The sequence below is a fragment of the Mixophyes fleayi genome, chromosome 1 (genome assembly GCF_038048845.1).
Source record: "Mixophyes fleayi isolate aMixFle1 chromosome 1, aMixFle1.hap1, whole genome shotgun sequence".
Lineage (NCBI taxonomy): Eukaryota > Metazoa > Chordata > Amphibia > Anura > Limnodynastidae > Mixophyes > Mixophyes fleayi.
The window spans coordinates 380,839,338-380,862,817 of NC_134402.1; positions in this window are offsets into that span (position 1 = coordinate 380,839,338).

Genomic DNA, 23,480 nt, shown 5'->3' on the forward strand with positions numbered 1-23,480 from the left:
CTGTTGCTTTTAATTGATTGGATGATCAGGCAACCCTCCCTATTTAAACCACCTGTGATCATTACCTGGTTGCCTGATCTTGGAGTCTCATTCCCCATGAGCCTCTGAAGGTGTTCCTTGTGTATTCAGCTTCTGCTGATTCCTGTTTACTGCTATTGTGGTTGCCAGACCACTTCAACTCTCCTGTGTTCATCGTGCCTGCACTCAGCTGATTCCTATCCTCTGCCTCCATTACTACTACAGAGTTCCTGCTCACTTCAACTCTCCTGTGTTCATCGTGCCTGCACTCAGCTGATTCCTATCCGCTGCCTCCGTTACTACTACAGAGTTCCTGCTCACTTCAACTCTCCTGTGTTCATCGTGCCTGCACTCAGCTGATTCCTATCCGCTGCCTCCGTTACTACTTCAGAGTTCCTGATTGTCTCAACTCTCCTGTGTTTATCGTGTCAGCTCTCCGCTGCCTCCGTTACCACTACTACTGGATACCAGATCGCCTCAACTCTCCCGTGTTCATCATGTTTCCAGTTTCACTTACTACTGCTTCCTGAGTATTGCTTCTTTGATTCTGGATTACCTGCCGTGCGCTGCACCAACCTGATTACCGCTTCCACCCTCCAGTGGTCTCTCCTCCTGCCGGCCTTCAGCCTTCAGGTATCCCTGCACGTCGCTCTGACAGCCTGCTCTCCTGAACCGCGGTATGCATACTTTCCATTGACTTTGCTTTTGCATTGCATATCCATCTGGACAGAGTTGTGTTCTTCTCCGGAGTCTCCTATCCACTGAAGCTATTGTTACCATTGACTTTGTTTTCTATTGCCTGGATTGCTATTGAGACTTTGTATACTTCAAGCAGCGCTGGTCAGTTATTGTTGTATTGTGGATATCATCGTGGGATCAAGTTCTGTGTGCCCTGTGTATACTCTGCTTTACATTCATCTCCTCGTGCCCCTCCTCACATATATATAGCAGTTGTACAACTTGCTGACGCAGACCACTGACTCCTGTTCCCTGTGACACCAGTTTCAAGTATCCTCTCACATAGCAGTCGTACAACTTGCTACACGCAGACCACTGACTTCCCCGTTACCTACCTTCACCTGGATTCCATTCCTTCACTATAGACAGCGGTACAACTTGCTATACGCAGACCGCTGACTCTCACTACCTCCTCGCTACTCCTGGACATTCCTCCTCACTATAGCAGTGGTACAACTTGCTATACGCAAACCACTGACTCTCCTCACGTTTCTTTGTCCATCTGGATCCTCGTGTACATTCATCTACTCATTACCAGTTGCTGCTAGTCATAGACTTTCCTTGAGCATTCTCTCACCATCTGCTGTTTCTCCTGTTCCGTTGTCACCCTGCTACCAGAGAACCATAATACCAGCTATATTACTCTGGTAAGTCCATCATCTGGTGATATCCTGGGCAAAGACTCCTAGTGCCCGTGACAAGGACTTTTTGCTACTTATCCTTGTAGGTTCTGTTAATAAAATAAAATTCCCCCAAAGCCAATGTTTACTTATTTATTATACTTTTAACTCATGAGGGAATATCTTTCTTCTTTCTGTATACTTACCCTTCCTGTGCTTAACTGTTTTGAAGAGGTGTAGCTTAAGTTCAAAATTGTATCACGAGGACTAGAAAATGTATCAATTATCCTTGAAGTATGTACCCGTTATTCTAGTAGTTCAGCCAGGTTGTTTACCTCTTTATTAGATTTCAAAATCCCTATTGACACAGTGCTTCTAATCTCTTCACACTCGTCTCCCCCCCAGCCTGTCCCAATGAACTTCGTCTCCCACCCACCAAGACGCTTCCTGCTTCGTCCTAGTCTTCTCCCAACTTTTCTTTCTCTATAATTACCCTTCCTGTGCTTAAATGTTTTGAGGATTTGTGGTTGTAGTTGGAAATGAAAAATGTATCAATTATCCTTGAAGCATGTATCTGGTATCCTTGCAGCTTGTTTACATTTCTATTAGACTCATGACAATAAAAATTCAGCCAACAGCCCTCGTTTACCCTTCTTTATTAGACTCTATTTGCTCACTCTTTGCTGATCGAGAAAAGGGTCAATAAATGAACAGACAATCAGAAGGGATGTCTCTATATATTGTGGCAAGAGCCCGCTACTGCTGAAGCACACGCGAACAACTTCTTTTTATGCAGCTTTATTGACAGGATGGTTAAAATATATTTGACACCGTATGCATTTCACAGTATTATGGAGACCCTAAATGCTAGCTAGACATAGACCAGGTCTCTCAAGACCAGCCAGCTTCCCCAGCGTTGTTCTCAGTGAACAAATGACACAAGCAAGCTTTTATACATGATACTCCTCCCCAAGCCTTAGCTTGATGGGCAGGTGACACACCCATCTTCCCTTTAAGAGGAAACTCCCATCACTGACTCTGTTTTCCCTAACAGACACACCCTGTCTGTTTGCTGAGAGGAAGTAGCTTTCAAATCATGTAAGTTAACCAAACTTTAAACTACACATAAGTCTTTACCTGGTTTAACCTCAATCTAGGTGCATAACTGCGCCAATGTTTTACTTTGCTTGTATGCTTTCTCTGCATCTTGTCAGATAAATGCCTCCCTTTGTTACAATATAAAACAAAGAGGTGAGCATCTGCAACGAGAATTAAGGAAAAGGTCAATAAGGGAAAACCACCACCTGCCATTTCAGTACAAAAACCATATTAATGATAAGTATACAATACAGAGAGTGTCTTCTATAACAATTTTTGAAAGTTTTTCATGTAAGAAATACAATGTACATGTTTTTCCAGATGGAAATTTTAAGGTACCTTTAAAAAACACAACCTATGTGGTATTTCTGCTTTAAGGTGCAGTTTTACCTTCTGGTGCAGGAACTATGTTTAGTCCTTCCCTGATTCCTTATCCAATTAAAAGAGCCTAAAAGTTATTCCTACATAACTTGGGTGGGGCTCACCTCAAGCAGCCCCACCCATATGACATCTAAGATGTTTTCCACACCCATCAGCCACACCCATTTAATCACAAATGTCTGACATAATGAGGGCCATTGTTACATGGTAAGCACTGGCCTATATAAAGAGAAGTTTCTGAACACAAGACATCTCTCACTACAGGATGAAAGCAGCAAGACCTGCCAACCTGAAGGCTCTGAGGAAAGAAGGAGGTTACCCTGCAGCAGATACTGAACATAGGATTGTAAAAATAGGCCTTGCTGAGCGGGATGAGAAGGGGAGGTAGGTGTTGGTGGGGGGCTGGGTGAGAAGGGGAGGGAGGTGTTGGTGGGGGTGGGGTGAGAAGGGGAGGGGGGTGTTGGTGGGCTGGGGAGAAGGGGAGGGAGTTGCTGGTGGGGGGCTGGGTAGAAAAGGAGGGAGGTGTTGGTGGGGGGCTGGGTAGAAGGGGAGGGAGGTGTTAGTGGGGGGCTGGGTAGAAGGGGATGGAGGTAGTGTGGGATCTAGCTGGAGGGCGGGAGAGGTGGAAAAGAGCAATAGGTTAGACGTGTGCTGATGGCGGAGGAGGAAGAGAGGAAACGGTATTAGACAATAAGGGCAGGGATGTTTTTAAAGGGGTCTACAAAAGAGATAAACAAGGAGTTTGGGGGAGATTTTATTTTACTAATAGAGACAACAGAGAATGCAGCAAAAGGACCAGGCTGAACAACAAGCTACAAGGATAACGGGTACATCCTTCAAGGAAAATTGGTACATGTTCCAGGGCCAGTGATACAGTTTTTTCATCTCCAAGTACAACCACAACTGCTCAAAACAATTAAGCACAGGAAGGGTAAGTATAGAGAAAGAAGAAAGATTCTATCTTGATTTAAGAGTCTACTGAAGAGAAAAATAAAGGATTTTGGAGGAGTTTTTGTTTTTCTAACAGGGACTACAAAGAAAAGCAGCAAAAGGACCAGGCTGAACAATCTACAAGGATAACGGGTACATACTTCAAGGAAAATTGGTACATGTTCTAGGGCCGTTAATACAGTTTTTTCATCTCCAAGTACAACCACAACTGCTCAAAACATATAAGCACAGGAAGGGTAAGTATAGAGAAAGAAGAAAGATATTCCCTCTTGATTTAAGAGTCTACTGAAGAGATACACAAGGACTTTGGGGGAGTTTTTATTTTACTAACAGACTTCAAGGAAAAGCAGCAAAAGGGCCTGGCGGGCACCATACAACAAGGATAAAGAGTACATTCTTCAAGGAAAACTGATACATTTTCTAGTGCGCGTGTTACAGTATTTTCATCTCCAACTATAATCACAACTGCTCAAGACAATTCAGCACATGAAAGGGAAATAAGATATCATCTATTGATTTAAATGAGGGAGCTTTGGGGGAATTCTTTTTCCAACTTTTTTTATTGAGTATGTTCAGATATTTTTAAATGTCATTTACAGTGTTGTAACTATGAAAAGTGTTATAGAAATAGTATATTATTTGTTTTGTCAATCTGTTCAATAAAGTTCATTTAAAGTATAATATTGTGTCCATTGTGTTTTTCTTTGAATAGCTTGGTGTAGATCTGCAGTCACATTGTACTGTGTTATATAGCTACACACACAGAGAATAGCTCCATTGCTCTATTGCTAATTGTCATTGCTGCAATACAAATACTAGGGCTGGCAGACTTGGTATAAATCTACAGTCACATTGTACTGTGTTTTATAGGTTACACACAGAGAGGAGAGCTCAATTGCTCCATTGCTAATTGTCATTGCTGAAATAGGGGTAGCACAGTCTGTAAAACAGTTGGGCAGCGTCATAGGTAGAATAGAAAGAGGACAGGGTAGCAGTGTTCTTCAAAGTCTACAGTTATATTCAGGAGAGCTCCATTGCTCCACTGCTAATTGTCATTGCTGAAATACAAAATACTAGGGCTGGCAGGCTTGGTGTAAATCTGCAGTCAAATTCTACTGTGTTATACAGGTTACACACAAAGAGGAGAGCTCCATTGCTAATTATCATTGCTAAAATACAAATATTAGGGCTGGCAGGCTTGGTATTCTGAATTTGCAGTCAAATTGTAAGGTGTTATATAGGTTACACACAGAGAGGAGAGCTCCATTGCTAATTATCATTGCTGAAATACAAATATTAGGGCTGCCAGGCTTGGTGTTCTGAATTTGCAGTCAAATTGTACGGTGTTATATAGGTTACACACAGAGAGGAGAGCTCCATTGCTCCATTGCTAATTGTCATTGATGAAATGCAAATATTAGGGCTAGCAGGCTTGGTCTTCTGAATTTGCATTCAAATTGTACAGTGTTATATAGGTTGCACACAAAGAGGAGAGCTCCATTGCTTTATTACTAATTGCCATTGCTGAAATACAACTACTAGGGCTGGCAGGAATGGTCTTCTGAATCTGCAGTCAAATTGTATGGTGTTCTACAGGTAAAACACAAAGAGGAGAGCTCCATTGCTAATTGCACCATGTTTCTTTACTGATACTGCTGTGTGGCAATGTTTCCTACATGTGCTAGGAACTGCCGTGTGTTTGAGTCATTGCTCTGTCGCTTAGCATCCAGCCAGGTCGCTGCAGTATTTGTCCAAAAGTGTATGAAAATAATATTGTGACCTGTGAGGTGGTCAAAATTGACTGCAAATGACTTGAACTTAGTGTTATTGAGGTTAATAATAATGTAGGATCAAAAAAGAGCAAAATTATGTGAGTTTATCATATTTAATAAATTTTTCCAAAAAAATATAGATCCAAAACCAAAACCAAAATACACGAGGGCGGTTTTGCCAAAACCAAAGCCAGAAAAGTAATTTAAATATGATCCAAAACCAAAACCAGAACACAGAGGTCAGTGGAAAACTCTAACAAGAGCAAGGGTTTGGTTATACCAATATCACTTTTCTTACTGTTTCTTTTCCCTGAGGGTTGTTCTTTTAAAAAAAAATTAAGCTTTTCCTCACAGTCACATTGACATCATAGATAATTCTCTTTGCATACAATTCTATCATCAAATGCTTTTTCTAACAAATGCTGATCTCCACAAATACATCTAAATTTACATCTCTTAATAGTTAGTCTCATTAATATATATCTATCTTCTCAGATCTGTCTCAGTTAGTTTTCCCCTTCTCACATAGGTCTGGCTCCTCTCTCCACTGTAACTGAATCACTCCCTTTTCAGTTCTAGTGCAATTGCGCAATATCTTTCTGGCCACCGAGGACTCTGGGTTATGTAGTCCCAGCCAGTGCCAGCTTGTATATTTATTTTAAATCTCTGCTCGGTGGCAGATATTACATAATGTTTTAAGATAACGTTTGTGTCCCCACTAGTTATTGAAGAACTTTTCATTTCCATCATTACTTTGTGGTTTCTAGATTGAGCAGTGTGAGGAGTAGGATTGTAAATTATGTGTAGTGTGAGAAGGTCAAGTTACCACCTGTAAAGCATGTTGAAGTTGGCTTCAATGTGACTTGAACATTTTGAGATGAGGCAAGAGCTGGCAAAAATGGAGTTCCAATTGCCTCTTTCATGCAGCGCTTGACGATTTGGAGGGAAGTGGACCATTTTCGGTGTGAAAAACCATAATAATATCACTAGCAACAATAGCAACTAGAAAATAAATTCTCTACATGTCGATCTAGAGCACCCCCCATACTTGATCTTTTGATCTCTCGTCATTATGAGAGTGGACTATGTTGAGGCATCTTTTCAAAAAGAAATAAATAGTATTGCCTCCCCATATACCCCTCCCCTTGATTCCCTTCCATTTTTTCTCCCTTGTAATTTACAATGTATGTTTTGGGGGTTTTTTTGTCTTTTGTATGTACTGTGTAATCAAAAAGAAGAAACTTTAATAAAATCATTATTGAAAAAAAAAAAAAAAAAAGAAATATATACCCAGAAAGTCTTCAAATTCTAGGAAAGTTATATCAATTCACTATTGGTTCACCTAAAAAAAATACTGTGCTGCTTTCATCAGACTAGTTGGTATGAAACCTGAATATTCTTAAAGAATCTTCCAATCTATAAATAACCTTCACGGCATACTGATCTCCCTGTACCTCAAAACATGATATTTACATGCACCAACAACTGCCCAATAGTTATTGGTCTGTACAGTATGATACCATTTAATGCCTAAGAAAAACATAATCGACTCAATTTAAATTTACTTTAAATTTACTTTATTGATTAGGTTCACAATACAAATAACATATAATATTTCTGTAAAACCTATCTAAGTTACAATGCCCTAAATTACATTTTACTTTTCGTTTTTACTTCATTCATATCTTGAACCTCCTGTTGTCTTGAAACTTGTCGGTAATTGTATATTGCAACTGTTATTCTAATTTTTTCCCTTTTATAAATATTTTAAGTATAAAAAGTGGGGAAAAATTCCTCTCTAAAGTCCTCATTTACCTTTTTATTAGACTCTTAAATCAATAGAAAATATATTTTCTCTATACTTATCCTTCCTGTACTTAAATGTTTTGAGATGTGGCTGAAAAAGAAAAATGTGTCATGAACCCTAGAAAATGTATAAATTATCCTTTATGTATGTACACGTTATCCTTGTAGCTTGTTCTGCAGTCAGGACTTTTTGCTACTTATCCTTGTAGGTTCTGTTAATAAAATAAAATTCCCCCAAAGCCAATGTTTACCTATTTATTAGACTTGTAACTCATGAGGGAATATATTTCTTCTTTCTCTATACTTACCCTTCCTATGCTTAAATGTTTTGAAGAGTTGTAGCTGAAGTTCAAAATTGTATCACGAGGACTAGAAAATGTATCAATTATCCTTGAAGTATGTACCCGTTATTCTTTTAGTTTAGCCAGGTTGTTTACCTCTTTATTAGATTTCAAAATCCCCATTGACACGTCTTTCAGTGCTTTTAATCTCTTCACACTTGTCTCCCCCCCAGCCTGTCCCAATGAACTTCGTCTCCCACCCACCAAGACGCTTCCTGCTTCGTCCTAGTCTTCTCCCAACTTTTCTTTCTCTATAATTACCCCTCCTGTGCTTAAATGTTTTGAGGATTTGTGGTTGTAGTTGGAAATGAAAAATGTATCAATTATCCTTGAAGCGTGTATCTGGTATCCTGGCAGCTTGTTTACATTTCTACTAGACTCATGACAATAAAAATTCAGCCAACAGCCCTCGTTTATCCTTCTTTATTAGACTCTATTTGCTCACTATTTGCTGTTTGAGAAAAGGGTCAATAAATGAACAGTCAATCAGAAGGGATGTCTCTGTATATAAAACAAAGAGGTGAGTATCTGCAACGAGAATTAAGGAAAAGGTCAATAAGGGAAAACCACCACCTGCCATTTCAATACAAAAACCATATATTAATGATAAGTATGCAATACAGAGAGCACCTGCTATAACAATTTCTAAAAAAATTTTCATCCAAGAAATACAATGTACATGTTTTTCCAGATGGAAATTTTAAGGTACCTTTAAAAAAACACAACCTATGTGGTATTTCTGCTTTAAGGTGCAGTTTTACCTTCTGGTGCAGGAACTACGTTTAGTCCCTCCCTAAATTCCTTATCCAATTAAAAGAGCCTATAAGTTATTCTTACATAACTTGGGTGGGGCTCACCATAAGCAGCCCCACCCATATGCCATATAAGATGTTTGCCACACCCAGCAGCCACACCTATTTCATCACAAATGTCTGACATAAGGAGGGACATTGTTACATGATAAGCACTGGCCTATATAAAGGGAAGTTTCTGATTACAAGACATTTCTCACTACAGGATGAAAGCAGCAGGACCTGCCAGCCTGAAGGCTCTGCGGAAAGGAGGAGGTTACCCTGCAGCAGTTACTGAACATAGGATTGTGAAAATAGGTCTTGGTGAGTGGGATGAGAAGGGGAGACAGGTGTTGGTGGGGGGCGGGGTGAGAAGGGGTGGGAGGTGTTGGTGGGGGGTGGGGTGAGAAGGGGAGGGAAGTGTTGGTGGGGGGCTGGGGAAAAGGGGAGGGAGGTGTTGGTGGGGGGCTGGGGAGAAGAGGATGGAGGTGTTGGAGGGCTGGGGAGAAGGGGAGGGAGGTGTTGGTGGGGGTTGGGGAGAAGGGGATGGAGGTAGTGTGTGAACTAGTTGGAGGGCGGGAGAGGTGGAAAAGAGCGATAGGTTAGACGTGTGCAGATGGCGGAGGAGGAAGAGAGGAAACGGTATTAGACAAGGAGGGCAGGGATGTTTTTAAAGGGGTCTACAAAAGAGATAAACAAGGAGTTTGGGGTAGATTTTATTTTACTAATAGACAACAGGGAATGCAGCAAAAGGACCAGGCTGAACAACAAGCTACAAGGATAACGGGTACATACTTCAAGGAAAATTGGTACATGTTCTAGGGCCGGTTATACAGTTTTTTCATCTCCAAGTACAACCACAACTGCTCAAAACATATAAGCACAGGAAGGTTAAGTATAGAGAAAGAAGAAAGATAGTCCCTCTTGATTTAAGAGTCTACTGAAGAGATACACAAGGACTTTCAGGGAGTTTTTATTTTACTAACAGAGACTTCAAGGAAAAGCAGCAAAAGGACCTGGCGAGCACCGTACTACAAGGATAACGAGTACATTCTTCAAGGAAAATTGATACATTTTCTAGGGCCGGTGATACAGTATTTTCATCTCCAACTATAATCACAACTGCTCAAGACAATTAAGCACATGAAAGGGAAAGAAGATATCATCTATTGATTTAAATGAGGAAGCTTTGGGGGAATTCTTTTCCAACTTTTTTATTGAGTATGTTCAGATATTTTCAAATGTCATTTACAGTGTTGTAACTATGAAAAGTGTTATAGAAATAGAATAATATTTGATTTTTTGAATCTGTTCAATAAAGTTCATTTAAAGTATAATTGTGTGTCCATTGTGTTTTTCTTTGGATATTAACTTGTATAAACAGCAATTACTATTGGGAAGTTCTTGGTGCTTTTAAATGTCATGCCTTCGGGCACAGGGAGACCAGGATGGGGGAAGGTTATATACAGATCGGAGAATCCTGTAAGAATATCTGGCTTTCACACCAAATGGTCTGATGAAAGCTCCTTGGGCAGGTTCGGTGCTAGGGTCCGTGGCGCCCTAGACACATTTACAAAATCGGCGCACCCCCCGCCTGGCACATTTTCAAAATCGTCGCCCCCACCCAGCACACTTACAAAATAGTGTGCAAGTGTGCAGAGTGGGGACGCCGATTTTGAAAACCTGCTTCTAACTTGCCTCCTCTCTGCTCCATCTGCTCCCCTCCACTCACTAACACTGTCGGGCCATGATGATGATGTCACGGCCCGACAGTCAGTGAGTGGAGGGGAGGAGACGGAGCAGAGAGGCGGCGGTGGTGGTGAGCAATAGTCCCTCACCCCGTCCCTGTGGATGTATGTGAAGCTGTGCGGTGGCCGTGAAAGGTATGGTCAGCGGTTGCCGCACAGTTTTAAAGAAATTTTTAGTCTGTGGTGCCCTCCAGAGCCCGGCGCCCTAGGCAAGTGCCTAACCTTGCCTAATGGGAGCGCCGGGCCTGTCCTTGGGGTATATTTACTAAACTGCTGGTTTGAAAAAGTGGAGATATTGTCTATAGAAACTAATCAGATTATATCTGTCATTTTGTAGAATGTACTAAATAAATGATAACTAGAAACTGGCCGGTTGCTATAGGCAACATATCCACTTTTTCAAACCAGCAGTTTAGTGCAGTGGATGTGGTGTGGCAAAAGAGGAACATTAGTCTCCATGAGGCGTTTAGTATGGATAGCAGCTGGCATAGATAGGTGAGTGGAAAGCCAGATTGGAGATAGTTGCAGTACTTTAGAAATGGGACATATTCAGCCAATGTTTCGGAACAGGAGGCGACATGACAGCAGGGCCGGACTGGGACTAAAAATCAGTCCTGGCATTTAAAGTACACATGCCCTCTTTTTATGGGCTCCATGCACTATATTGTTGCACACTGATGCTGGCGCAGTGTGCGTTGCTGGTGCAGTATAATATAATGTAGTATAAGTGTGTGTGTGGGGGTATTTATTTCTCCTAATGACCCTCAACATTACATTGTTAGCACCCCAATTACATTAATAAATACCATAACAATTATTATATAAAATTATCAGTACCCAAATTACAGCAATGAACAACCCCCCACACACACTCATACTACATCAATACCCATCCACATTACAGCAACCGGCATCACCCCCCGCATTCCAGCAAGCAGCATCACCCCCCACATTCCAGCAACCAGCATCACCCCCCACATTCCAGTAACCAGCATCACCCCCCACATTCCAGCAACCAGCATCACCCCCCACATTCCAGCAACTAGCATCACCCCCCCACATTACAGCATTCAGCATCACCCCCCCACATTCCAGTAACCAGCATCACCCCCCACATTACAGCAACCAGCATCACCCCCCACATTACAGCAACCAGCATTACCCCCCACATTACAGCATCCAGCATCACCCCCCACATTACAGCATCCAGCATCACCTCCCACATTACAGCATCCAGCATCACCCCCACATTACAGCAACCGGCATCACCTCCCACATTACAGCATCCAACATCACCGACCACATTGCAGCGTCTAGCATCAACCCCCACATTACAGCGACCGGCATTACCCCCCACATTACAGTAACCGGCATCACCCCCACATTACAGCAATACCCTCTACTACTTATTAGCAATACGAACCCCAAACACACTACAACATTACCACTACCACGCCACCCCATACTACAGCAATACCACCAATTATACAGGCACCACTATAGGAAACCAATGTTTTGCTTTTTTCAAATCTCCCACAAAATAGCAACAACAGAATACTTACACACATGTAGGTAACAGGTACCCTTTTTCCTCAATTAAATAGTAATGGCAGAATTTTTATGAATCATTCCACATAAAACTCTTACAAATATATCAGAAAAAACATAACTATTGAATAATCCTTTGAACCCACACGGCCACATTAAAAGTATTTCCATCTACAACAAAATGTCAGAGAAAAATATTTTTTTACTACAGTAACTGGATACGCATCTTTTCTATTCATTTTAAATAACACAGTATATAAATTAAGGGGCATAGAGGAGGTGGGTGAGAAATAATTGGATGTGATCCATCAGTTTGACTAGATAGGAAAGAAACATTTAGATTATTTACCTGGAGACTTCTACCCTCTTCACTCACAGGCATGGCAGACAAGAGGAATTTTGGGCACTGGTACAGCAAATTCTTTGGGCTTCCATCATATTCAACAATAAGAGACTTGCCTTTGGCAGAAGTTCATATTATGCCACACCATAGTGCGCCCAGTTCATATTATGCCACATCGTAATGCCCCAAGGTCATATTATGCCACATAGTATTCCCCTTAATTCATATTTGGCCATGCTGTAGTGCCCACAAATCATATTATGGCATAGTAGTGCACCCAAATCATATACCATCCAGTAGTGCCCCCAAATCATATTATGCCACAATAGTGCCCCCAAATCATATTATGCCACAATAGTGCCTCCAAAAAACATTATGCCATAGTAGTGCCCCCAAATCATTAGTACTGCCCAGACAAAAACTCATTCACAAATAGAAATTGGTACAGCATATCAGATACTGAGAGTGTGCGTCCCAGGAGCAGCATAATACACCATTTACAATGCAAACAAAAATAGATATATTGACACAATCACAGATAAAATGTATGACAAGCAGTGTTTTTTCCTCTTAATTAAAAATCTCTGTACAGATAAATATGCAAGAAACATTACAGCGCAATAATGAGCAATGCATAGGGCTAGATTTACTAAACTGCGGGTTTGGAAAAGTGGAGATGTTGCCTATAGCAACCAATCAGATTCTAGCTTTCACTTTGTAGAATGCACTAGATAAATGATAGCTAGAATATGATTGGTTGCTATAGGCAACATCTCCACTTTTTCAAACACACCGTTTAGTAAATATACCCCATAGTGTTTTAAACTTCATTGGATACACAGTAGTGCCCCCAGTTCAAGAAAGGATGGTTAAAAACACATTGCACACAAGAAAATATATGAACTTACCAGATTATGGCATTTTGTGTTCTGTTCTCCTACTGGGCACGCTGGGCAAGGAGGGATCTGCAGCTGTTAGCTCACACAGGCAGTCGGGAGCAGGAACAGAGGGCAGTGGTCGAAGTGTAAATTTAGAAGTGGGGGTATGGAAAACATAAGTGAATGGAGTATGAAGGCTTGTTTTGTCTTGTCCCCTCATTCTTCATTACTAGTGTTTTATGATGGCTGCATCCCTGACATTCCCATTCTTAAGATGTCTCTCCCTTTACACTTTATTTTACTCATGCCCCTGCACCATCTTCTCCTTTGTTCCTCTCACTTAGCCCCTTGCACCACCTTCTCCCTTGGCTGTCTCACATGTCTTCCTTCACCACCTTTTCCCCTGGCACTCTCACGTATTCCTGCACCCTCTACCCCCCTTGCACTCTCACCCCTCTCCCAGCAACCCCTTCCTCCCTGGCTCTCTCACCACTCTTCCTGCATCCCCTTCCCCCCTGGCTCTCTCACCCCTCTTCCTGCACCCACTTCCCCCTGGCACTCTCACCCCTCTCCCTGCACCCCCTCCCCCTTGCTCTCTCACCCCTCTCCCTGCACCCCTTCCCCCCTGGCTCTCTCACCCCTCTCCCTGCACACCCTTCCCCCCTGGCTCTCTTACCCCTCTCCCTGCACCCCCTTCCCCCTGGCTCTCTCACCCCTCTTCCTGCATCCCCTTCCCCCTGGCTCTCTCACCCCTCTTCCTGCACCAATTTCCCCCCTGGCACTCTCACTCCTCTCCCTGCACCCCCTTCCCCGTGGCTCTCCCACCCCTCTCCCAGCATCCCCTTTCCCCCTGGCTCTCTCACCCCTTTCCCTGCACCACCTTCCCCCCTGGCACTCTCACCCCTCTCCCAGCACCCACTTTCCCCCTGGCTCTCTCACCCCTCTCCATGCATACCCTTCCCCCTGGCTCTCTCACCCTTCTCACAGCAACCCCTTCCCCCTGGCTCTCTCACCCCTCTTCCTGCATCCCTTCCCCCCTGGCTCTCTCACCCCTCTTCCTGCACCCCCTTTCCCCCGGCTCTCTCGCCCCTATCCCAGCACCCCTTTCCCCCCTGGCTTTCTCACCCCTCTCCCTGCATCCCCTTCTCCCCTAGCCATCTCACCCCTCTCCCAGCACCCCCTTCCCCCTGGCTCTCTCACCAATCTTCCTGCATCCCTTCCCCCCGGCTCTCTCACCCCTCTCCCTGCGCACCCTTCCCCCCTGGCTCTCTCACCCCTCTCCCAGTACCCCCTACCCCCCTGGCTTTCTCATCCCTCTCCCTGCACTCCCTACCCCCTGGCTCTCTCCCACTCGTGACCCCCACCCCCGCACGATCCCTTCCCTCATTCAGGAAAAAAATAATCTGGAAACTGTGTCCAGATTGCACGAAGCAGTGCAGAGCATAAGGGGGGAGGGAGCAGAGGAGTGCACAACTGAGGTAGCTGGTTCCTGGGGAGGAGCCAGCCACCAGGAAGGGTCGGGCTGGCCCATCTAGCCATCGGCCCTTCTGGAATTTGCCAGAAGTGTCAGATGGCCAGTCCGGCCTTGCATGACAGGGTGAGAGACTGGATGTGTGGAGTAAACCTGAGAGTGGAATCGAGGCCGACACCATGACAGGTGGCATGGGTGACTTTGCAGAGCTTGATGTGAACATTGAGGGAGAGTAGAGGTGGATAGTGACACTGAGAGGAGGAGGAAAGATGATAAGCTCAATTTTAGACATGAGCTTCAGACAGAATTGGAACATCCAAATGGAGATTTTAGAGAGGCAATTAGACTAACAGGATAAAAGAGAAGGAGAGAGGTCAGGTGAAAAGAGGTAGACTTGGGTGTCACCTGCATGGAGGTGGTAGTGAAGGCCAAAGGAGCATATTAATTAACTGAGAGAACACTGAGGGCTGATATCAAAGCCTTGCGAGACCCCACCAGATAGAGTCAGTGGAGGGGAGGATGTACCAGAAGTAAAGACAATGAATGAGCATTTAGAAAGTTAGGGAGCTGAATAAGATCCAGATCCAAAACCAAAGAGAAAACCAGAACACGGGGGTCAGTAAACATCTCTATTTTTGATATTTGTATGTTTATGTTTTGTACTGTAAGTATGCTATGCATATTTAAATAGTGTACATATTACATAGCAGGTGTCAGGGATTCAGGCATTCATGCAGAAGCTAAAAAGTAGTGAACAAATACCTTAAGTCTTCTTTTCCTGGATTGAACCCATTGTGTTACAGCCATGCCCCCAACATAACATTGCTACTTCTCCCAGGTAGGATTGCAGCAAAAGTTCCAGATGCCTTTTTCACTTTGATAAGACATTGGGCCATTAAATGCTAACTTGTTACACTATATAAATAATTATTCGCAACCTGAGGCCACGTCCCAGAGATTCCACATCTAAGACGCATTTCCTAAACTGCCTGTCCTCTATTATTTGCATCTGTACTGGTTATTCTGTGTATACCATCTGGTGTACTACTACTCCCAGTCTCTATAATCCAAAGCAAGTGAACAGTCAGGTTCTTGAAGTTGACATGTTAGAAGCGGGTGAAAAGGCAGCAAGCATGGGGATCTTAGCGACACTAACAAGGGCAAAATTGTGCTAGCTAGGCGACTGGGTCAGAACATCTCAAAAATTATAGGTTTTGTGTAATGCAGTGGTTAGTACCTACCAAAATTGGGTGACAAAGACTCATTGATGCACTTAAGAAGTGAAAGATAGCCTGTCTGGTTAAATCCCACAGTAGAGCTACTGTAACACAAATTGTTGAAAAAGTTAATGATAGAAAGGTGTCAGAACACACAGCGCATCACAGCTTGCTGCTTATTGGTTTAAGTAGCCGCATAGCAGTCAGAGTGCCCATGATGACCCCTGTTCACAGCCAAAAGAGTCTACAATGGGCACATGCTTACCTGCAATTAACAGGGTATTTAAATATGTTTTCAACATCCTTTACTTGATTATTGTTCTCTGTTCCAACCTGAAACATTACCACACAGCAGTAGCAGAAAAGAAAAGTAGTGCAAGATAAAATTATCCTTCGGCCCTTCCACCCACCCTTATGTTGGATTGACAAAATATGACGAGTCGACAAGATAATGACATCCCAGGTCTTAGACCTTTCCTAAACCATATCCCTAGCCCTATAACAATACTGTCTACATTTGAATAGTAGCACTGGAGACTTTGGCACTGGAGACTGGAGAGTGACAAGAACGAGGCTACCTCTCCTGAGTCTGTGTGAGCAATGGCACTGAGCAATGACAATGGAGACTGGAGAGTGGCAAGAACGATGCTACCCCTCATGCGTCTGTGTGAGCAATGGCGCCAGATCTCCTGGGGAGGGAGATACGACAAAACCTGCGAGAGTCATCTGTAATTTTAAACAAAAGCCTCGAGCAACCCTTCTCTTCAACATTGAGAAGCTTTTTGCTCTAGTATCTGTTTTAGATGCGGACATTTAAGGATATGCAATGCTACAGTACATTGTCCTCTGTGTAACCCCCTTTCTACATGTGTAAGTAGTGCACAACTGGAGCTTGGTGCTTTAATTTAATGCCCCAAATTAATGCTATTTTGTAACAGTGCACTTAGTTTCGGGGTACCTCTAGGTTTGCATAGTCTCTTTGCATCGCTGGGCTCTGTGAGTTTACGTTAGAGATGGTGGAATCACTCAAATTGGTTTAAAATTCTATCAAATTTGGCTGATGTGAGGGCCTCAAGCTGGTTTGATCTGTTTTGACTGCTGCTTTCCCTCAAACATGAACTCAGTTTAGCTATTACAGTTCTTAAATATGTTAAACTGTAAAATGTTACTTGTTCTAGGATAAATGACTACATTTTATAGTATTTATTACAGTTTTTTTAACTCAACCAATAAACATTACTGAGTTTGACAGTCTGCATGCAAAACTGTTAAAAAAAAACAATGTAGCCATTAAACTTGACCGTGTATTATCGAGAGTATCTTGTTCGAATTTCACATTTTTGAGGTAATAGTTCAAGAATTTCCTGCAAATGTAGAACCATTATCTTACAGTTTCAGTATCTCTAGTTGGGATATGGAAAGGGCCTATGCACATGAAAAGTTCATGAACCATCTGAATTTGGGCCATCACAGGTTTGATAATACATCACTGCTGTTATAAAAATGGAGATAGACCATCTATAAAATAAGTCCACTCTTTTATTGAACACCCCCAGGACAACCTTCAAATCTACAGTGTTTTAATGATGTTACACAGGAGCTGACACTCCACAGATTGGGAATAATGACTTGTGTTGTCTACATAATTAGGATTAATACTATTATTTTATATTGCTCTGTACTTAACAGAATATCAAAGTGTAAATGTAGTTCATTGCTAAATCATTTCGGGTATTTAAAATGGAAATGAGATACATACAGTATACAGCAAACTATCACTGTTTAAAGTATATATAATGGGGACATTTTATTCACTAAGTTAATAAAAGGAAACAAAAGAAAGAAAGAAATGTGAGATCAGGAAGAATAAGAGGAGATGAAAAGGTATTGGATTCCTTTCTTTCCTGGAAAACCTAAAATATCCTCTTCTATTCCAGGGACATTACCACTGTCTCTATTCCAGTTGCAACTGACTGAAACTGATCTGCTGCTATGTTATCTTGGAAATTGTTGAGCAGTTTTTTTTGCTGATGTACTTTACAAATTCAATTCAGAGGTTGATGTTTGTGTGCTAAAACAATAAAAAAGAAATCCAAATTCAATGTAAAACTGTTTTCCTGAGGTGGCATAATTTATCTATTCATGTATATTTTTGTACTATATCCTGTCTTTATTTTATAATGGGCTTGTTCAGGTGAGCAAAGTGTCTTATAGTTGAATATATCTGAGGCTCTGTAATTTTACTCTAAACCAGTGGTGCATGTAGATTTAAATTCTAAGTGGTACAGCACCTAACCATCTCCACTTTCCACCTGTTGCACCACATCTTTTAAACGGTCATAAGCTGCGATTTAATTCTTTGCGAGGTGCAGAAGGCATGCTATAGCCACCCACCAGCACCTTGCTGTGAGCACCGCTACAGAGCTTCTAAGAGGCACGCGATGTACAATCAGAGAGCACTCACTGAAAACAGTGAGCTCATGTACCTTAATAACAGTACTCAAGTGCACTTACATAGGTTTTCTGCCTAGTTAGCGGCGTGGTTACGGGAATTGGCATTCTTGTAGCCTTGCTGGAATGAAATCTGGACCTTTGTCTTCTTACTACATTTATTATTTCTATTTATCCTTGGTGGTAACATTTTGAAGCGAGAAAAAGCAGCTTTCCACTCTCAATAAATTGGCCCCTTAGTGTATGCAGGAATCCCTGACAAGCAGTGTCTCAAAACCCCATTAGCGCATGCACAAAGATATCAAAATAAAGAATCTGAATAAGAAATGGAACTTAAATACACAGGATGGAGCAGGGGCGGATCTAGAATATTATTCTACAGGGGGCGAATTGGGAAAGGGGGCGAATTAAGTCCCAGACCCCTTTTTGACAGCAAAGGCTGCCTGCGGCTGAACACTATGTGCAGTTCCGTTCGGCAGAGACAGGCAGGGAGAGTGTGCTGCCCGGCCACTTTGATTGTGTTTAAAACACAATCAGAGCAGCCGGGCAGGACTTTCTGTCTGTCAAATGGACCTCAGCATAGTGTGAAGCCACAGGCAGCAAGCCCCTGCTAGGGGGGTGCGATTGCCCCAATCGACTGCCCTGGATCCCCCAGTGGGATGGAGACAGCATATTTAAGAATGATATGTAAACATAATAATAAATGTTGGCTGCTAAAGAACATATAGATCACTTATACATTAGTATAACCCTCAAGTTTGCCTGGTGGATGGTGGTGGAATTCTTCAATACATGTCCCTCCATAGTATCATCGGTCAACCACCTGGCAATAGCACAGTATCCCTCATCCCAGGCTCCTGTCGGTGAACATTAAACAGGTGTGTCTACATATGCCAATTGAATGTTTGTAAAGTGTAGCAGGTATAGAGGTGTACAGTTAAAAGTGTTGAAATGAATGGGAGCCAGGTCATCTCATTTGATGAAAATAAACGAAGTAGGTCTTTTTTTTTTTGCATCTTACAACTTTACTCACCAGCACAATTCACTTATTAATATTGGCAGCAATTTCACTTAGTCTTAGAACTAATACTCTCATAAAGTGAGAATGTCAATCTATCAATCTATCTCTGTCAATACTCTGCTTCTATGAAGTTGCAATAACATCCGGGTAGTCACACAACTCTGTCCTTGGCTACACAAGTTGCTGTCAAATGCGATCTCAAATTTCCAAGGCACCTCAGAGCACCCATCCAAACTCACATCACTCGACTCACATGCAGGACAGGTAAGAACAATCCTGCCCTATCTGTACACTTGATCTTAACACATCTGGCTCTCTGCAGCATCATAAGCCTCCCTCTTGTTACTCAAACACACCCAAGTTTCAGCACCTTTTACTGAGTTCAGACTCATATGGTACTCAAGTCTACCTCCTAACTGACCACTATATTGTTAACAAGGCCTGCTGGTGATTAGCCTAATTGAGAATGCCATCCCTGGGGCTTGTTGTTTGATCTGTAGTAGAATTGATTGATTTAAGAAATCTTCTTTGATGTCCATGAGGAGGCCCTTGAGGGGAGAAGAACTTTTCAGGTTATGAGTTACCATTTTCATACCTTCAGAGGGGTTCCATTCCAGATGACTGCACCATCCCCTTCAAGCACTGAATTACATTGAGATTGTAGGGTAATGAGCTGTAATTCGAAAGACAAACTAGTCTGTGATCCAAGGGGGAGGCTGTAGGTTTCAGTGAGCAATGTGTGGAGCTGTGTGGAGGACAAGGGTACTGGAAGACATGCAGAGACTGGCTTGGCTGCCAAGAGAATGCAGAGACGGGATACCTGAGTAGTGGGACAAGACTCATTTATCCTGTATATGTGTTACCTGAAACTAAGTGAAGTGCCCGAGGAGTGAATAAAGGAGTGTGATTTCAATGTGAGGTTGTCTGGCACCCATTTTTCTAACATCTGTATTTGTGAACTCAAACTGAAGCTTAAGCTCAAACTATATTCTCATAACTCTGTCACTTCAAGTGCTAAATCAGTTATTAAAATCCTTTATAGGAGGGTTGGGACCCAGGGCCTTTGAGAGAGGAGAGGAGGAACTATTGGCAGGAGGGAGCCCACCAAACAAGAGGGTCATTGTACCAAAGAGAGAGAGGAAGGAGTAGGTCATGCAATATACCTTTGCTATACTTTGTGAAGCCGCAGAAGCACAGAATGCAGTGCCCAGAGAAAAATAGGGAGTCCAGATCCAGCACAGAGTAACAGCAGAAGTTCATGTCTGGTTCAGTTGTCCATAAAGCATCCTGAGTTATTCCAGTTGTCTGCTAATTTGCCCTTTTCCTATTCATTGTTCCAGATTCCTGCTGCAGCTGTTGCTAATACTACAGCTGTATTTCCATTCAAAGGAGGGTCACAGGAGAACCATCCAGGCCTTTTACCCTCCAATTTATCACAACAGTGTCTGCTGTAAGTGTAGGAAACCTGCCCTGTACTGCATCACACCACACCCGGTGCCAGTATTGCAGCGCATTTGAGCCTTACACTGCCCGTACTACTCCTCCTGTCATCCATATCATTTAATAGTGCTTATTTTCCAAAAGGAGTATTCTGCCACTTTTTCATTGCACTTATTTTCTCCTTTAATACTTTATGAGATAGTATTTCTTAGTTTTAGGTGATCTCCAATTAATGTGAACTGGGTATACTACCCACATCCATGTCTTCTTCATTATTGTTAACTACAACAGACTTATTGGCACTTTTCCAAGTTATTATCTTCTTTATAATTATTGTAAAGGTTTCCAACATCATATGTTACTATCTTATCTTATTTAGATTCAAGACTCTATTTATTGTCCAGAATGTGTACTTAGCAGATTTTAGCTTTCCATTTCATCCACGTGACCTTTATGTAACTTTTGACATGGTATTGATAGACCACCCCATTCTAGATGACTAGAGTGCTTTGCTAATCCTACCTAAAATGTATTTAAATGTATTGCAACTGTGAACCTACCAATTTACAGCATTGTTCATTCAGTTAATGTTATCAGATATTGCTCATTTCATTGTTGTCAGTTATTGCTATAACTATTGTTTTCTTACATGTCATTTCTGTATCCCAGTGTTCAGTTAGTCTTTATTTACTAATATGTTATACCATTGCATTTTCTTCATCTTGGGTTACATTAATCTTTGCCTTGCCATCTTTATCAGAAATGAAACTCGCAATACATAGCTCACTATTACTTATCAGACTACAGGCCTTTAGGTTACATTGCCTTTTGATAATTTTAATGATTGCTATTTTCTCGCAAGTGTTTCATCTTTTAGATGTATTAATGTGAGATTTGATGTAAAATCGCCAGAGTTGTGCTTTTGCGCTATTTCCAAAATCGATAGAGATCAAAGTTCCGAGTGTTTGCCACGCTAGCTATACAAGTCTCCCATGTATGAAGCTGTGATTAAGCAAACTCTCCTGCGTTTGCTTTAAAAATCGCTAAATACAACACGCTGCTTCCTAGCTGCGGGATTAGTACACACATCACTCTTACACTGTCTGTCTATACAGCCAGAGGTCCGGAGGCTGTCAAAAGTTTAAAAATAGATAAATGTAAAAAAAAAAAGCGTGGGGTCCCCCCGTCTGAGCACTATTAACCCTAGTGCTGCCAGCCTACTGCTGGTTGCGCGAAAATCGTGGAAAAATTTGCGTGGGGTCCCCTCGATCTTCATGCAACCAGAACTAGGCAAACCAGCCTGGGGTGGGTGGCACTATTACATTGGGACATGCGACAGGGGTACCTTTACCATTATGATGACCAACCCCAAGCTGTTCAGCGCTGGACTGGATTCCCTAGGGAGTGGGGTCTTACAAAAAAACAAGCGGGCTCCCTCTCTAGGAATAACCAGCCCAGTGTTGAAAGCACTAGGGCTCTTCCTACCCCTGTGGGCTGTGGGTAGTAGGGTAATAACAGTGAAAATTATGCTAAAAAAACAAATGGGTGCCATCTTGCTTTTTGGAACTACAAGTCTAAGTCATGCCAGAGTGCCCTAAACAGTCTGGGCATGCTGATCCTTGTATAACTACAAGCAGCAGCATACCCACGGCATCCAGGGCATGCTGGCACTTGGAGAACCACAAGTGCCAATATGCCCTGACACCCAGGGCTGACTGAGACCTGTAGTACAACAAAATGTTAAATAAGTCACAACTCTCTGTTTCAAACCCCAACATTTTAATAAAAATAATAAAACCCCAATAAATACACTAAACACCCTCATTCACCACACATATTTATTAAAAATAAGAAAACCCCAATATACTTACCAATCGGATTTCTTCTTCTTTTGTCAGCAGCTTTTAATCCAAAAATGCTTGTAAACCATGTCCCAAAATAAATTTGTAATTCCAAATGTCCCTGCTTGTAAATATCTTCTGTTCTTCTTGGCCAGGAGGGCCCTGTTGTTGATTGCAGTCTTCTGTTCTTCAGGCCATATTTGCAATCCAAACCGGAATATGCGTGGTTAGAAAAAAAAAAGATCGGAGACGACACTAAACAGCTTGTACACTGTACCAGGTCTGATACGCAATGACTGTAACAGAGCCGCAAGCTCTATTTATAGTCTAAGGGATTTTCCCACTATGTCATGGGGAAATCCCCCCTGTACAAATAGCTTGATGTAACATCTCTTAAATGTTGTGCCCTTTTCTCAGTCATTCATTTTTAAACCTGCCTGATGAAGGGGCCTCTATGCTCTGAAAGCTAGCAAATATAAACATTTATTTTGGTTAGCCAATAAAGGTATCACTCCTATAAGACTTTTGTCTTTGTTGACATGAAAGTATTCAACATCACATAGATCTTTCTGGCTGACACAGTACTGCAATATTTTTTTCCCTTTTGCTGCTCACTAAAAAAGCTTAAAATTTTTAAAGAAATAAATCTATTTGTTTTTGGGATTTTGCTGCTAATAGTCATACAGTAAAAGCCCACTGTTTTTCTTCACTAAATATACTACATAGTTCAAAATTATATCTAACTCAGTCTATGTACTAGTACTAATATGTATACATTAATAACAAACAGTAGCCACTCCTCTGTCTACACTCTCTGACAGATTGAAATTAAAACTAATTAATCAGCAAACTATTCTAGTTGACTAATCTCCACAGAACGGCTTTACTATAATTGTTTTCTCTGTCTTTCATCCTGAATACTATTTTCAGGGCAGAGCATATGAGATATAAACTCTTGCAAGTTTTGTACCAATATTTTCTTGGAAATGACACATTGAGATCCAAA